This window comes from Oryza glaberrima, chromosome 6 (genome assembly GCF_000147395.1).
Source record: "Oryza glaberrima chromosome 6, OglaRS2, whole genome shotgun sequence".
Taxonomy (NCBI): Eukaryota; Viridiplantae; Streptophyta; class Magnoliopsida; order Poales; family Poaceae; genus Oryza; species Oryza glaberrima.
In genome coordinates this window covers 17,149,976-17,168,995 of record NC_068331.1, presented here as the reverse complement: position 1 = coordinate 17,168,995, position 19,020 = coordinate 17,149,976, and positions in this window count along the sequence as shown.

Below are 19,020 nucleotides of genomic sequence, written 5' to 3'. Positions count from 1 at the left end.
ACAACTCTTATGTGGAAATAATATTTTTATTCTGCTATCTAAATGGTTTATTTTGTGCATGAAAGAAGGCTTCAGAGTCTGTCCAGAATTTCAGAGGATACATACAAAAACAACTATATCCGAAGTTCTATTCATTCGATCAAAGTGTACTTTACAGCATGGAAAGCTCAAAACTTTGTCTTTAGGCGGGCTAACTGATTCTGTTGATTAACCCCTCCATAAACAGTTCAATCTACTACTATCTAGATTTTGACAAAAAAGCAATAACCTTACTAAAAAATACATATCGCCTAAACCACTTGAGATAAAATAATGATATTTGGTCAGAATATAGATCACAACATTATCTACAACTTTTATATGGACACTTTGATCAGAATAAATCATTTTGACCATGAAATTAATGGAAAACAGAGGCGCTACAAATCTGCCCACGCTCAGAACTACCAATCCGAATCACAACGTCCAAAACGCTTCCCTAACCCTCCTCAACCACGAATTAAACCACTAAAACCACCCTAGAACAACTGATACAACAAGGGGATAAGCCTCAACTTGGGTTTATTTAGAGAACTTGTGAGGAGACAATAAGGGAGACTCCGATCTAACCACTCCTACTCCTCTCCTTCTCCTCGTTCCGTTTTTCCACTTCGCTTCTTGATCCAAGCTATGAAGGTGGAGATTTAGGGAGAGCAATTTGCTGTAGAGGGGAAAGAGATGCAAACACATGAGGAGGGGAGGCAGGGGTGCCGTTGGAGGCCGGCCAGGGAGACGGGTTCGGTCTCCCTCCTCTAGGGTTTTAGGTGGGTAGGAGAGATTGGGTTGATGGGCTTTGGCACAGGTTGGCTTGGCCCACTCCTCAGGTATTTTTATTTTATTTATTTATGCTAACATATTTATTTTAACGAGTCAACCAAAACTAGAAACCTAAATATCTTTTTATATACGGGGTATTACAACAGAAAACACACACCGTAAGTACGGATATATTATGTACTGCCTGTTTCTCGGGAGCGCCAGGACTCCCCTCACTTCCGTTTCATGGGAGCGCCAGGACTCCCTCACTTCCGGCTCGAGGTAGGGATGGTGTGCCGGGGTGTAATGGGAGCTCATAGTCCTTGGAGCGGGTGTCGTAACACGAGAGTGACTGAAAAACCGGTCCGTGACAAAGCTCATGTGTTGGGTGTGTCACGGAGTGCGGGATTAAAAGCGTACACCCACTACAGTGTGAGTAAACTGATCTAATTGAATAGTTGTGCTCGTGGTTGATGAGCGCCGGGATTTGTAATACTCTTGACTAGTCTCATAGATTTTAATCTTGCTTAGATTAGGAAAGAGGTGTGACCTTGCCCGATGGGTGGGAAGGTCATTGTGACGTTTGGGATTGTACAAAACTGGATTCAAGGGTAAACTGGACCAAGCGAGGCTTGGGGAAGGTAGATGAACCCTCACGGATTAATGACAACTTCAACCTAACATTGTTTTTTAGTTAAAGCTGCTAGGTCATAGGTTTGTAAAATGATTTGTGAAATCTAGCTTTATGCAAATGACCTAAGCCATCCTTGAACCCCTGTGTGCACTAAATGCATTATGTAGTGGTGGCTTGCTGAGTACGGTTAGTATTTACTCTTGCTTAACTAAATCTTTTAGAAAGGAGTTGGAGTCGGGACCTAGGTTCACCCGTCACTGCCTGTGGAATACATTGGACCATCGCTGCTTCACTTCTGCTACCTCACCTACTTCTTTGGATATTTAGTACTTTGTATGACCATGCTTGGTCTTTTGGGTCCCATTTGGTGACCTCGTCGTCCAAGATCAATGCCCGATGGTGACCTCGGCGCTCGGCCGCAACATCACCTTGCGGGTGGGTCAAGATCTGCACAACACGCCTTTCAGGCTCGTTAGCACGCGGATAAGCGAGCAAATGCACCACCATCTTTGTCTCGCCCACGTAGGTCTGTACAAGACTCGTGATCTCCACCAGGGCGTCGTCGGGGTTTGAAGAGGAATCGCTCTCCAGGACCAACCAAGGTTAGTTCTTCTAGGAAACTTGCTGCAACCCTAGAAAGCAGCAACTGTAAGTCTCCCCTGTCGTGACATGTGATTCCTCAGATGATACTTTATCAGATGGTGAAGCGAAGGTACTTGGCAACGCTCCTTATACAGAGCATGTAAGCCCCTTCGCTACACTCTTGGTAAATACGTTTATGTATATTTTACCGTGTGTCTTCCTGCTTGTTTATAACAATACAATCCCGGTCGTGGGAGTCTTAGATAACGCCCCTTTTCTTTTACTGATGAGATGCTACTTCTAGGTTCCTACCACACTGGACAATAGCACTCTCTCGTCGGAACACAATACATGTATCTATCAGGTTTCAAAGGAGCCGTAGAAAAAGAGTGGCATCACTGGGAGTGCACAGTCTAAGATGGTCCAAACTCAAACCCTACGTGCGGAAGCACGGAAGGCAATAAAAGAAGAGAAGCGTCCAGTGGTGTACACACTTGATGAGCCGGAGAAGGATGACCGTAACAACTTGTCTCTTTCCCAAGGTAATTGAACTCTCATATATTTTACTTTTTTATTTATCTCTTCCCCTCCTTTTCAGGGAAATATCACAGTATGTCATTTTTTTCTCTCTCTTACTATGGTTTGCTCTGACCTTTAGGTAACCTCGCCAATGACAAGGCTTGAGTTGACCTGATGCAAAATCGTGGCAAGAGACTTGAGGCAGCACTAACCAAGCAGCTTGATGAGGTACAATCTATGAAACCGAGGCTCCTCCTAACATCGGTTCGGTCCATTGATCATGAGCCCCAAGGCTAAATCTGCCATCTGATGGTTTCATTATGGTCTGGCATGCAGCGGCGGTGCATCGTGATGTGCACGAACTGCAGAAGCTCTTGAAACAGGAACCCCTCAACAACCGTCTGATTGTTGATGCTATAGGAGTGATTACCTCATCGTGGAAGGAGCACTATGCGAAGCCATGCCCCGAAGATCTGGTGAAACTAATGTCCGACGTAGAGGATTTGGTGGGATTGTTTGAGCGGCAACTCAGGTCCGCCTTCTTTTGAAGAATTGATCGTCACTTCCAATGAGAGTGAAGCCACGTCTTTGCTATAGAGGTATGAGAGCGTGTGCACTGACGCTTCGCGTGACCTAAAGATATTTGCTGATGACAATGTTAATATGCAAACCATCAGAAAACATCTTGATGCCTATCACACTGACTGGTAAACCAAGGCGGAATACTGTGAGAGGAAGGCCAAAGAAGCAAGAACTGTCACTGTAGCATATCCTCAATTAGTGAAGCGCAACGAGGAGATGATTGTCAACCACCCTGTCACCATTGACTCTTTGTCCCAGAAGGTGACCAAACTGGAGAACAGGCGTGACAATGCAAAGATCAACATTGAAGCCGCAAAAATGCAAAAGGAGGCTGAAGCGTCCGCACCACCGTCCGTACGCCCAAAGAGCTTTGAAGAGACGATCTTACCAATCCCTTCGATGCTGGCTAACACCTTTCTTTAGTATCTTGCCAAGAGTCTAATTGAAGGCCTCAATCATGCCATTTGCCTGAGGATAATAGCCAGTGGAATAATTCCATCGACTCTTGTAGTTTGCAATTAATCTTTGCATTTTATGGGACATGAAAGCTTTACCATTATATGAAGTGATGCGGTAAGGGACTCTGAAGCGATAGATTATATGCCATTCAAGGAAGCTGATGACACTGTCAGTCTTCACTTCCCGTAATGACACTGCTTCAGCCCACTTAGATAAATGCACTATGATGGCGAGTATAAGCGATGCCCCCGGAAAAAGGGGGTTCAATCGGTCCGATGACATCTATTCCCCATGTTTTGAATGGCCAAGCATGCACTCTAGGAAGCTAATGCTTGAAGTCGCCGTGAATTTGACAGTCGTGACACGACTTGACAACTTTGAGGCAATCAGCCATGATGCCAGGCCAATAATACCCGGCGGGTCGGATGCTATGATACATCTTGGGTCCGCTCTGGTGTGCCCTGCAAACTCCATGATGTACCTCCTGTACAACATGATATGCATCGATTATGTCCATGCATCGAAGGAGTACTTCTTGCCCATAGGATCGTCTGTATAAAACTCCAGATTTATAAAAATAAAAAGGTAAACGACATTGAAGTTGACAGCTTTCTACAACACTGCAGATCATGGAAAATAAAAGATGAGTTCATTTGTTACATTGTAGTTTTATTTGCTTGATCAACACTGCAGAATGTTGTTTTTCAAATAATCCTTTGATTAAGTTTGTTTGGCTCTACGTGCTAACATGTGGTGCGCACAGTTTGAGTGCTCATGAGTTCGTGCAACAATTGCGGTGTTAACATTTCATATTTGTGTGAATTCAATTTTTTATAATACGTTTGTATGACATATCAAGTTTTTATACTACATTTCATTACAATTTGTTAGTGCTATGTTATTAACTATTTCTCCCATATTTACATTTTGTTAATGAGTTAGGCATACACATATATGATATTTGTTTGTGCATTGGGACCGTTAATTTTTAATGAAATTCAATTATAAGTTCCAGTGCGTGTGGCTCGAACGGCATAGGAGGGCACACAAGCAATGATGAGGATGATGCCATCCTCAACATGCTAGCTGCTAGTCTCCAACGAAATGAGATATCGCCAAGGCGAATACCGGTTCAAACCGTTATTAGTTGGATACTGTAAACGATGGCGAATCGAAGGCAATGTATGGCCATCTTCCGTTTTACTGCAGAGCAGATACACAGTCTACATGACCTGCTGATCACTTCGTACGGCCTCGATGGAACATCCGAGGTATGTGCACTAGAAAAACTTGGGATGTTCTTACACATTATGGCAGGAAATCATCCGAACAGAGACACGAACAATCAGTGTGTCCAGTCAAACTCAACTATGTCAATTCACATCAACCAACTATTGATCACTATGAACGTGTTGACGGTGAATATTTTGAAACTTGTGGGTCCCAACTTCACAAACCCTCACCCTCAGCTTATGAACGAAGATTGGTTCAAACCATTTTATCAATAAGTGGATGCTGTGGACGGCACACATGTGTACATCGTCACATCTACATGCATGTCTATTGAACACGGGAACTGACACATAACAACCAAAAATGTTCTACTCATTTGTCATCACTACGGGAGAACTATGTTATGTGATGCTGGATGGCCCAAAAAATTCAAAATGATATGTTACTACTTTGACTAATGACCACTAGTGCAAAATATTTATTCTGCTACGTTGCATAGGAATGTATTTACTTGTTCACTCTGGATTTCCTAGTAAGATGAGATCTCTGGCATCATACCCACATGTATGTTACCACATGGATCAACTTGGTGCTATAACGTATACCGCCACCGGTCGGACGAGAAGAGACATCTAACCACCAACACTCAGCATCGTCAAAAAACAATGGAAAATACTAAAAGAAATACCCTACAATCAGGATTACAATGTTCCCACACACAAAATACATGCAACTTTTGCTCTGCACAACTTCAGGATGGATAATAATGATGTGTACTACCGTCAAAACAATCTTATGTACAATGGATATCCCGCGGTGCCGCAACAGACATCCTTCGATCAAATGTATTACGCAACAAGTAGCGAGCAAGCTATAAGCACCTACTGTAATTGCATTACCAATGCGGTGTTCAATCAATATTAGTAGGTGCTATAATATTATTTATCGATTTAGCATTTCAAAACTGTGTTATCTTGTAAATGGTATTGTTTATTCTGTGCACAATCTTTTTCATGTTTTTCGCAATATTCAGTCACGTGTAAAGAATGTGGTGTGAATTCACTCATTTTATCGGAAATTCAAACGAATTTAAGTCATCAGTTTCGAAGTAAATTTAATGCACTCATTTTCCCCTCAATTGTGTACCAAATCATTTGTTCGTCATTTTGTGCCTATTTATATTTTGGACAATAAAAGAAAATCATTTGCCCAGTGTATTGGTACAACTCATCAAATCTTTCCAACAAATATCTAACCAAAGTCCCACAAATATGTTTCTCCTTCGCTAATGAAGTGGTTCATGAATTTACATCGCGCAACTAAGAAAAATAATACATCTAAATTGAGGGTTCATTTTCCACATTTTTTTTTGTCTTATATGCCTTTTCAGTTTTTTTTTTATGTTGCCATATTTCTTTGACATGCATTGTTCTCCATTCATTTTTTTGGGTCAAATAAACGGCAGAAGCATCTAGGCTTCTCTCCTGCCGGGCTGATGCCAGCGTGCTGACGTAATTTGTCAGCGGCCAAACGGCGTCATCACCAACACCCTGCGTCCATCCATGCCGCACAGTGCGCTGCAGTACGTGAAACATTGTGCGGGTTTTGAACCACACAAATGCGTTGTGGGCATAGTACAAAAAACCGGACCGGACCAGCAGTTGAACTGGATTAAACCGGAACCAGGCACCACACCGGCTCGGTCTGTTTGAAAGACTGTTCATGTAGTTGGACCGGTGTGAACCAGCTGAACCGGACGGTTTTTACATTAAACCGCTAAACCGGAAACACTCTAAACCGCCGGATCATGCTATTGGGCCCAATTGGCTGATAAATGGAGATGGACTGGTTTTTATGTGCAAAAATGAGAGGGGGGGAGGAGGATCGATCCTGGGTGGCTAGGTTGGAGCAATGCTTGGACATCTATTAGGCTACACATGCTGCTCTGACCATGGTAAAATAATAAATATACTTGACCTCATAAACCGCGGTTCGACCGCCGGTTCAACGGTTCGACCGCTGGACCGGTGAACCGAGCTTCTCACTGGTTCAACGTCCGGTCCGGGTTTTCGTACTATGGTTGTGGGAGTACCAAAGCATAGTTTTAGTGTGGTGCATGTATTGACTTACTTAAGGGAGCATGAACGTTCTCCCATGATCATCTACGATTGGCGAAAGGGTACCATAGTCTAAAAATAGTGCAACCCTCTTTCCATGCGCACTGGTCGTGATTTCTTCAAAAGATGCTAAAGCTGAAGGGCACATAACCTACAATACAAGAAAAAACTGGTAAATACTAAATTTCAATTAATGCGCGTGTATCAATTGAAAATGTAAAGACATCAAAAAATTATGAGTATCTTACCTTGCTAGTATTTTCTCGTTTACCAGTGTCGGTTACACTGTTACTGGAAAATTTTGGGTTTTTTTAACCACTTTTTCCAGCAGAAATAATGTGTTATAAGTGAAGCTATGATCACTATTACACAAACAATAGAAAGGACAACCCAAAAAACTTTCTTGTGATGGTTTGTTGTGTTTCCTGCACAGTTCACATACATAGATCAATTATGCTTTTGTTTGCTTCAAATTAAATGGAATATAAGCTAGGTGCAAATTGTGAATAGAACTATGGTGACGGTACCTCACCTAAACGTATATATAAGCATTTATTTGCAAATTGGGACAAACTCAATGATATAATAAACTAAGAGCAAAATCTACACATAATAATCTCTAACAAGGATCATCTTCCAGGGTATCAAGAACATATTTATTTGATCACGCCAAAAGAATGAGTTGAATATTTATTAAGTGAAAAACATATAACCATTATACATATAGCACTAACTTTATTCTATTAATGAAAGATATAACTAATATAGATATTCAGGTTGCCTCACTAACCTCCAATTTTGTGTATAGACTAAGTTGACACTGTAAACATGTCAACTCTGATGAGCATTGTGCAAGGCCATAGATAATGTACTTATAGTTATATGCTATAAGCAACTCCTTCCCTGTTGCAAATCTTGTAGACAGATTGGTCACCTTGCTTAACACCGCAGTGATCACTGAACTAACAGTTTTGTCGAACACTTCTTGCTGAATATTGACATAGTTGAACTGAATCTTCTCGTTAGAAATCTTAAGGGTGCATAAATCATAGTAGAAGAGAGCTTGCATGCTAGGAACTCATACTTCCTACACGTCCTGTAGTGCTCAGGTAATGCAGCTCTTGCAGGTAGTATGATTAGTATCACCACGACACTGTCCTGCTGCATTAATTTGCCCTTCTGTTTAGTTGATTGTGACCCTAGAAAACACAGTAGGGGTAGAAGAGACTTTTAGTGGTAGTGTTGACAATAAAGTCATGTGGTCTATATAATAATTTCTCCTTTTACATTGTAAATCCCATGAATCTTTAGATGATCACATGGCACAACCCACAAGCAGTGCCGACCCTAGGCCTAGGCTGGTTGTGCAACTGCCTAGGGCCCATGCCGAAGGGGGGCCCATGCCCCCCGGCATAGTTGCGAGGCCCAGGCGTGCGCTAGGGAGAGTGAGGCACCGCTTTGTCTTCATGAAATCGAGTACTCTATCCGAGTCGCCTTAACTCCAATTTCGCGTCTCCACCTCGCCTGAGAAGCAAGAGAATCATGTGTGGCATACAACTGCCACCGTTTGAATAGATTGGCACACAAATATGGAAATCAAATATATAGAAAAAGTTAGCCAACTGATAGTGTCCAATATATAAAAGACAATAAAAAAATGCACCTTCTCAACTTCACGTGATTGACATAGACACTAAATTTAAGTATTAATTGTAATGATCTTTACTTCAAATCCAGCACACATAACCTTTGCTTGAAGAATACTTGGATTCTAATTTAACTTATTAATGTAAAACGGGACCATAAATCTGAAACAAGTGCTAAGTAATCTGAAATGAGTGCCAAGTAATCTGAAATGTGTGCAAAGTAACAATGAGAAGTACTAGTACTGAGCTATGTAGCAAAACCAATTGCACTAGCATAATAATAATATGTGGCCATCTCACGACACAGCTTAAGCCTAGCCTGACTAATGCAACAATTTTCACCATGGCAAAACTAAGGCCATTTTCCCATTACTGACAAAGCAAGGGCTCTGACATGAGTTTGAGGCTTTCATGAATGCACAGAAGTCTTACATATCATTGTATTAAGAATAATGGAAATGGTAACATAGGTCCAAGCCTAGAAACAGAGAAGTACCAAAACAAAGGGGGGCAAATGTGTTCATAAATTAAGTCTCAAGTTTGAGCTTTAGGAGAAAAAGAATAAGTGAATGGTTGTCAAGCACACATGAATAGAGCACATTATATTCCTAAGGTCACATGAAAACAGTCACTACATGTGAGTGTTTAAACTAATAATGAGCGAACGGTGCATGCAATACATACCCTTAATTACTAATAATACCTTCATATGATAAATCAAGCATTTGGGTATTACAATCATACTACTAAGTAAATAATTAGGTTTTACAACAAATATTAAATCCTAGGAAAAAATATGTGTAATGCTAATGCAGACAATATGTAAATAAGTCATAATTAGTATTGATTTTAAAGCTTTGAATGGGTACACACCTGATTTGTGCTAAGATGTACGAAGTTATGACCCTGAGTTGAGTAGACCAATGGAAATCTTATATTTGTGAAACCTACAAATGAAGTAAACACATGTTGTAAGGTAAAACAAACTTCATGCATGAAAATTTATAGTATAGAAATTAAAAGAGAGTGAATAAAACAATGAAAATAATGGAAAATTCGTTGAAGTCATGTGCTTCGTTCCTATGATAAGCATACACCTTTTTTATCATGTTAAATTGTGTGATCTTTTGTTGCAAATTATTTAGACTATGTATAGATAATTACATGCTACTCTCTCCAATGATAATTCTATTTCTGCTAGATATCCTAGTAGTTTATCCGTAATAATCAAGGAATAAGTCTCACCTTGTTACCTTCTTGGGCTTCCCATGCAATTGAGAGGTGATGGCATCACTTACATGCCGGAGGGGGGCCCATGCCCCCCGGCATAGTTGCGAGGCCTAGGCATGCGTTAGGGAGAGCGAGGCGCCGCTTTGTCTTCATGAGATCAAGTACTCTGTCCGAGTCGCCCTAACTCCAACTCCGCGTCTCCACCTCGCCTGACCGTCTCCACGAGACCGCGACAGGCCGACAGCACCACAGCGGCACGTCGAGTCAGCCACTTGCCCTGCCTACTTAGCGCCTGAAACCTAAAACCTAAAAGGTGAACCGCTGATTCCTGAAGCTGAACTATTGAACTGCTGAAGGTGGTGCTAATCAATTATAGTTCACTATGTATCAATTTTCATCATTTCAATTCATGGTTATTGTTATACAATTTACTTTGCAATTTCACTATTTCATATGTTTCAAATATTTGTCGGGTGCTCAGTAAAGAAACAAAAGAAAAATGAGAAGATCAATTAATTGATCTTTTATTAAGGTATTTATACTACTTTGTTTCTAGAGAGATAATGATCAAAGACTTAAGACTGAGATGCTTAAGAGGGTAGGCAGGATTGGTTTGGACCAAAAAATATCATGTTGTGCGCTAGGTTGTGAGTTTGGGTTACTAAAGAGAAATAGGGTTGGGATACAGCCCATTATACTGGCTCTAGCATCCTCACTCTCACAGAATTGGTACCCCTACTGAATGTTTAATATGTTTAATTCATTAAAATAGAATTTTCAATCAGAATAATGCTTCTACAAAGAAAATAAATTAAACCTCCCAAGTAAATAATAAATAAATAAATTACACAAATGATAGAACAATTTTAGGTTTTTACTGTTTATTGTCTAATTCATATATTGGGAATAGTTTTATCCAAAAGTTGCAAATATGCCAGTTTATCGCAATTTGACTCCCACTATCAAGTCAAATGAATATGATTAGATTGTAATTTCAAAAAAAAGACTTTGAATAATAACAACGAAAAGGAGAAATTAAAATATTATGCTAGCCATCGAATTCATCTACCGCCAACATTTGGGTCATTTTTCATGTGTGCTAAGGATTTTCTCTTTTTTTAAAATAATAACTACTAAAACGCTGTTAAGAAAACTCTAGCTAGAATTCCAATCTAATGGCATCGTAGCAATTTGTTGAACCTTGATGGCACATTGACAAGTACAAAAGACATACCTCGATCTCCTCCTCTCTAGCTCGCTCATGCAGACATACTATGCAGCTAGCGCAGCAACTAGCTGTGTGCCGCGCCGGTGGCCAGCCGAGAAGAGGTGGTGGCCACCAGCTCCTAGCCCGCAACATAGCTAGCTTGGGGAGACGGAGGGATGAGTTGATCTGCACGTACAACGACAAAGACAAAGTGAGCACAAGTTGAGATTGGGATCGAAGCCAACGATGGATACGGAATGTGGATCTCGCTCTTACCTTCTTACAAACCCAGCCAGCCGGCAGCTAGTTAGGACGAATGGTGGCGGTGATGTCGCGGTGGGGAATGCCGCGGCGGCGGTGGAGGCGACGACTGATGAGTTCTTGCCTTCTTGGCTAGCAGAAGAAGAGGAAAGGGAGACGGGGTACTAATGCAAACTAAAGTAGAGAGAGAACACCTAAGGGAGAGTGATCAGCAGAGCCACTCTCTGTGTGATCGTTTACAAGGCAAACAAAAAAGCAACTGCTTTTCAAAACCGGACTCCGAACTAAGAAGTGCAAAGCATCTAGCAGTGACTTGACTTGTCTGTATTTTTCATCCATCAATGCATTCATGCGTGTCTATCTGCAAGCTTAGCTCTACTTTGTCACTTTAGTTCATTCTTTGTCATTAGAATAGTATCTTTTTTACAGCTTATAGTGAGATCAACAGCTTAACTAGCTAGTCTAATATGTCACTAGTACAGAAAGTGCTATTGGTGCCAGTTGGGAAACCCCTATAGGTGCCGGTTTTCTCAATCGGCACCATGAAAGCGGCATAGATGAGTCCAAGTAATTGGTCTTGGATCCACAACCGGCATATTTGAGGCGCACGCGAGCCAAAAAATATCGGCTCGATGCATCGCCTCAATTCGTGCCAATGCATCAAGTTGCTCTCGTTCCCCCAAATGTAAATTGAAATCCCCGAATCAAAACTAGATCGCCGCCAAGATCGATTGACATCACAGAATGAACATATTCAACAACAAAAACATGCACAAAAACAACCACAAAGAACGCGTACAGGCATGGGCTCTCGCGCCGCGGAGGTCATTGACAACAAAGAACGTGCTACCGGCAGGGAGGGAGGGTGCCGCGCCCCTGCCACTGCCTCCCCGTGGGGAGCCCGCCACCTGTGGCCTACCGCCTCCCCTCCTACCGGATCTGGCGGATGGGAGGACACCGCCGCCGCCCACCGCCCACGGCAGGGCCTGCCGCCTCCCCTCCCGGCCATGGTGCTCGCATATGGAAAGAAGAGGAGGACGGATGAAGGGGGAGGAAGAGAGCGGTGGGGGAGAGGAGATAAGATGCAAGCAGGCCAGGGACGGGTTTTTTATAAGGTGGCGCTCGATCGGCTCAATAAGGGCTCAGCTCGGTCAGTTTTTATGGGTGCCGGTTTTTAAAAAAACCGACACATGTAATATATTAGGTGTTGGTTCTTTAGGAAATCGGTACCTATAATATATTATAGTTGCTGGTTATTTTAAAAAAACTGGTACCTATAGTATTAGTGTCAGTTTTTTCTCTAGAATCGGTACCTATAGTGCTTGAAGGTGCCGATTCTATATTTTTTCAACACACGGAGATGGAAAAAGATCCATATGTGCCATTTTTTTTCAACACCTATGAGCCGATACCCTTCAGGAGTTTTGTAGTAATGTGTGTATGTTGGTAGGAACATCGTATACAAGAAAAAAAGATCAAAGAAAAAGGGACCCATAACCTGAAATAAAATGAAAATGTGTTGCTCGATCAATTTCATATGTGCATCTGGCCACAACATGTGAGGAGAGAAGGTAGTAGCAGGGGCATGCAGCTAAGGGAGGGGGTCACATCTACTTCGGTTGGTGGCCATAGCTGCATCTGCATGGTCATCGATGGAGATGGAGACGTGCAGAACACTCCCAGCCAAAACTTGCATGAGATGAGAGTCATCTGTGACGGGTTTTTGTGTTGGTCTGATTAAAATGTGTGTCATCCGTGATGGCCGGATATCCGATTGATATATTTTCTTATATCACTAACCTTTACTTAGTAACGGGGGCCCTAGCTACCTGAAAGAGATGCTGCTTTAAGCCCGTTAGAGATAAAGCATCCCGTTCTAGTGAATATTTCTTACACACATATTAGTTACTCTCACCTTCCCATTGACCGTCCTTATTTAAAACATTGTTATGATTAATATTTTTATTATTATTAGATGATAAAATATGAATAATATTTTATGCATGACTTATTTTTTTTTATTTTTTTCATATTTTTTAAAATAAACGGGCAATCAAGCGTGGTACATGTAAACCACAACTACATTTAAAATTAAATGGGACGGAGAGAGTATATAAATGATGATCCCAGTTGCGTTAGTGGGATTTATTTGACAGTTCAGCTTCCTGCCTCCTGTCGGCAAGCTAGCTAGTAGCTAGCTATCTTTTGTAGAACAATAGCATGGCTAGCTTAACACAATACATCATTTGTTCAGATGGCTCACAAAAACAAAAGTTCAATTCTTCCAATCACTACCAGAAATCCAATATATCACACAGGCCAGCCACTCAAGTTCGCCATGTTATATATATGGACCGATAACTTTATCTTAATTTTATTTCATGGGTAAAAATCATCGACAAATCTGATTGTAAACGTACTCAGATCATATATATACATATATATATATATATATATATATATATATATATATATATATATAATAGCAACAGTTCAGCTCATCGACAAATTTTCGCTAGCAGTAGCAGTGGCAGCACTGGTGGTTCCTGCGGAACTTGCACTCGCCGCCGCGGCACGCTGACTGGCACCACTCGTTGCAAGCGCCGCATGCAGCGCTGTTCTCGCGTGCCTCGCAGCTCGTGTGCTCGTCGTGATTGCCCCACTTCGCGAAGTCCCAGCAACACCGGGGCTTCATCGCCGCTGCAAATTTAATTAAACCCGAACACATAAAACATCATAATTAATCCACTAGGTATTAATCATTTATACTCGAGTGTAACAATATATACATATTAATTTATCTGCTACAGGTGGGTTCATTCTGTAATACCGCATTTATTGACTATATGTTTTTTTAGAGAAGGGTTTTTTTTTATCCGGCATCTAGATCCAAACGGATATATGCGGTCATTTAAATTAAGAACTTAGCCCCGCAAATAACCCAACCTTAGGGTACTACTCAGGTCACTGTAACCACTAGGCTACATGCGTTTATTAACTGACTATACGATATCTCAAATTAAGCATATTGGGAGCATTAACTTTCCTCCAATCTCAGCTAGAGTTTGAGACAGCTGAGGGCCCGAGAGTGTCAGTCGATGGAGTTGGAGCGTTGTACATGCCCTAACATCCACTCTTGAGGCAGGGTAGAAGAGTAATAAAAGAAAACCTTATTGATGGACTAATAGTTATACTTTATTATTGTCAATCAATTGCTATAGACGAATATATTTTTATGCGACGATTATTAACTAATAGACCATACAGGGCTCAATCTCTCTACTTGCCTTAACCTATATTGTTCACGAAAAGTTCACAAAAGAAATCCGATATCATGGCTAGGAAATAATGGACATGCATCGATTATGAATAGCGAATGTGTGAATAGAGACCACAAGAGGTAGTGAGATCGATTTGTCTTACTCGTTGTATTAGCAAGAAGAACTACCACAAGAAGAGCAATCGCTACACAAGCGCTAACACGAGCCATGGGCATCTCTTTTCTCTCCTACGAACTACACTTGACCAACTTCCTCTGCAGCACTGTTAATTCTCTTGCTCACTGCTGTCCTGTTTGTTCGCCAGATTTACACGGTACGATCATATTTAAAGCCAGAATATTTCGTCGAAATCTGGAGAGTACCCAGATACGTATCCATGTAATAATTGAATATGAGATATGGATATATATGCTATACTAAGTATTAATTGTTGCCCTGTGCATATCCACACCCATTGTTGAATGGAATATTTGCTTATTATTGTTACCTTAAAACCATATATATCTACACCCATTATTAATTCAGCATAATTAATCCAAAGTGTGTGTTGTGACGACACTTGCCATTGCTTCATTCCGAGTGAACATGTCTGCACTAGCATGTCTAATAGGCGTGACGTTGCGCACGGGTGAGGCGTGCGAATTTGTTGACACAAACGAGAAGAGCCTTAAGCCGTCATGCATTTTCATGTCAACTGAAATTTTTACATTTTAGTCTTTTTAAAAACTTATTTTATAAATAGATCCCTGGAAAAACTTAAACCGGAAATGATCCTTTCTGGGGCGCCAGAATGGCTGGCGCTGTCCTCCAACATGACGGCGCCAGCCAAACTAGCGCCTTCCCCGTGCCACCGTGGCACCAGGGCCTACGTGGGCTTGCTGACTCGGCAGAGCGGGGCGCCAGCCACCCTGGTGCCGCCCCGCATAAGACGGCACCAGCATGTCTGGCGCACCCCTCCTCTGTGGGCCCCACCAACTTTCTCCCCCACTTCCATTTTCGCCAAGTCTCTTCTGCCTCCGGGCAACGGCTGGCGCCCACCCCCCCCCCCCCCCCGATCGCGGCGCCAGCCATCCTGGCGCCGCCCCCCTCCCCCCCCGAGGACCTTTTGCCTCCGGGCCGCGGCTGGCGCCGCCCTCACGGACTACAGCGCCAGGGTGGCTGGCGCCGCCCTCCTCCCCCCGAAACCCTTCTGCCTCGTGCCACTGGCTGGCGCCAGGGTGGCTGGCGCCGCCCTCTACCTCCCTGCAAATCGAATATCCATATTACACAAATGTACCAATTCACAGTTCGCAATTCAAATCACAATTCACAGTTTCATACAGACTAAAACAAGTTCTAATTGCACAAATCACAATGCCAAAAATCCATCACATAGTCCATCACATAGTCCTCACATCAAACAATGCCAAAAGTTCATCACATATTCCACACATCAAACAATGCCAAAAGTCCATCACAAAGTCCTCACATATTCCACACATGAAACAATGCCAAAAGTCCATCACATAGTCCTCACATAGTCCATCACATTTTATATCACATAGTACACCACATACGTCATACTACCAACAAATAGATTAACTTCATACAAATCACTTCTTCTGTTGGCGCCGAATAGCTTGCGAGCCCGGAGTGTACCTTGAAAATCCAATGTTTAAAACATTTAAAAAAACAAAATGAGGCAAATCAAATAACATTTGAGAATGGTAAGCTCATTTTACCTCTTTTTTCCTGCTCGAGTGGATCGCAAGTTGTATTGGGTGGGTTGCGTCCCCTGAGGCGCATCGGGAAGCTGCGACATGTCTATCTCCTCAGCGTCTGGTGCGACGTAGTCCTCATCCTCCTCGTCGTCATCGTCGTCATCGTCGACGCTAGGTGGAGTCGGCGCCTTCCCCTTTCCCCTCCCTTGTGGAATGCGTGACGACGACGAACCACCAACTTCTTCACGCTCTTCTATCCTGATGGAGTGTCGAGTGGTACTTGGACGCGCGGATTGAGGTAGTGGTGGTGGTACTCTCCGTGATTGGTACATGTCGTCCAATCCAACCGACCTGCAACCTAATCTTGCTGCAAGTTTCCGGCACCTTTGACGAACTTTCTGCATTTAAAAAAAAAAGAAATTTGTTAGTCATAAGTCAAGTAATGTAAAGTGCTAAATCAATTTTACCTCTTAAGACATTGCGGAGTGTGTTCTCCGTGTCCTCACCACCCCTCGGAGATTAGAGGGCATGCCACATTTCATTCACACTCCTGAGGAGCTCTCTCAACTGAAAGTGTGAGAAGATGTTTGTTAGGGTGTAAGGTGCAAATGAAAATCACTTTGACAAATGCAAGAAAACTTACGACTCTGTCTCTAAGTGGGGCGTGCTCCATTTGATATCCAACCCTAGTCCGGACGTCGTAGGGATTCCGCCCCTCATCGGAGTCACGGTCTTCCTCTATATCCAAATTTTCTACGGTACGTACCAACTTTGATGCAAACACCTCTAGAGATCTAAACTGAGACTCTTTTATCCAATCAAACTAAACTTCCCATTCCAACTAACCTATCACATTTAATAAATACTTATGCCCTTTACCAACATCGTATCTCCCATAAAAACGAATCTCCACATTATTCTCGGTCCATCCAAGAACTTCTTTCACTCGTGACCTTAGTTCATCTAGAGTTGGGTGGGTGGGAAACAAAATGGTCTTCAATGACATATCCTCAAACTCAACATGTGCACCAACATAAGGTTCCACCACTCTACCACCGTAGTAAACACGAACAAGTCTATCCATCTACACCAAAAAATCAAATGTAACTTTGCAACAAAAATTAAATCTCCCTTCCTAAACGTAGTCCAAACTGACATATTATAACCAATGCATAACTTAAATTGTCCCAAAGCTACTACTCCACAAAAAATATTTAATCCACCTGCAAATATCAACAAGTTTACTAGTGCATTCCACATCGAAATATTACAAATACTCCGGAATACAACCCAACCTAGTTCTAATTAACCATAATCAATTTCTATAATGCAACCAAAATTTTCTCCCCTTCATATAATTAATGGTTAAAAGTTTAACCTATAGGCTATAGCATCAAGTCCATCAAATTAAAATCACTTTCATGCCTCAACCCTAATTTTTCATCCATCCATCCAACCAAACCATCCAAAAATTAACATTACCACATATATGGTTCAAAAAATCGTGACACCAATGAGTACATTGCAAACATGTAGCACTACAACAAGCTAATCCCAAGAACAAATGCTAAAAATCACAAATTTGGGCAAAAAGGGGTTCTAGGGTTACCCTCCGATCTATAAATTCAACCAATGAAAACGAAAAAAAAAGAGGGGGGGATGGAGGAGTCTACCTTTCTTTTTGATTTCCAAATTGAGTGGATTTGAGGTGGAGAGATGAGGGGGAGAGAGAAGGGAGAAGAACTGCTGCTGCTGCTCGGGCTCAAGTCTAGCAAAAATGAGAGTGGGAAGGAGAAAGGTGGTGGGGCCCACGGGGTTTAAGGGCGCGGCCCACAGAGGAGGGGCGCGCCTGCCATGCTGGCGCCGTGGTATGAGGGGCGGCGCCCCCCTTCTGCCCAGTCAGCACCACCATGACAGCTCTAGTGCCATGGTGGCACGAGCACGGGGCTATTGTGGCTAGCGCCGCCATGTTGGGGGACGGCGCCAGCCACTCTGGCGCCCAAAAAGGACCATTTTCGGTTTATGTTTTTCTAGGGGTCTATTTGTAAAATAAGTTTTCAAAAAGAACCAAAATGTAAAAATTTCAGTTCATGTCAACGAGGACACTCTTCTTTCCCTTTGTGGATATACATCGGTTTGTATTGGAACTTTATGTACTCCTTGTTTGCCTTCTTTCCCTTTCTATGTAGGAACTTTTATCATATATAGCAACTTTATACATTGAAACGTACTAACTTATACTAGAAACAAATTCATAAAATACATTCGAAAAGTAAAAAAAAATATTGTATGGACTTTTTTTTCGATTACATAGCAGACGCACACACCACTACACACGCAACACCACACTCACAATCCCTATAAATGTGCTTCTTAACAAATGCTCTAAGAGACAGAAACCAACGTCGACATATTTCTCATCTCACTAAAATTCTATTGAAAACTCACATGCAAGTGCGTAATATTCGTGGACACTACACTACTACAGAAAGGGCAATATGTGCCGGTTGGGAAACTCCATTAGGTGCCGGTTTTCTCAATAGGGACCATGATGGCGGCACTGATGAGTCGGAGTGATTGGTGCCAGCATTCAAAATCGGCATCTTTGAAGCCTAGGGAAGCCCAAAAAAAAGCTTGAATCGAGCCAATGCATCGAGCGCATGCACCCCGTGAAACACGGATTCTCGAATCAACCCCGAATCACAAACATCAATGACAATCCTGAATCAACCACATCACAGACAATGAATCAACCAACATCAATCCATCACAGA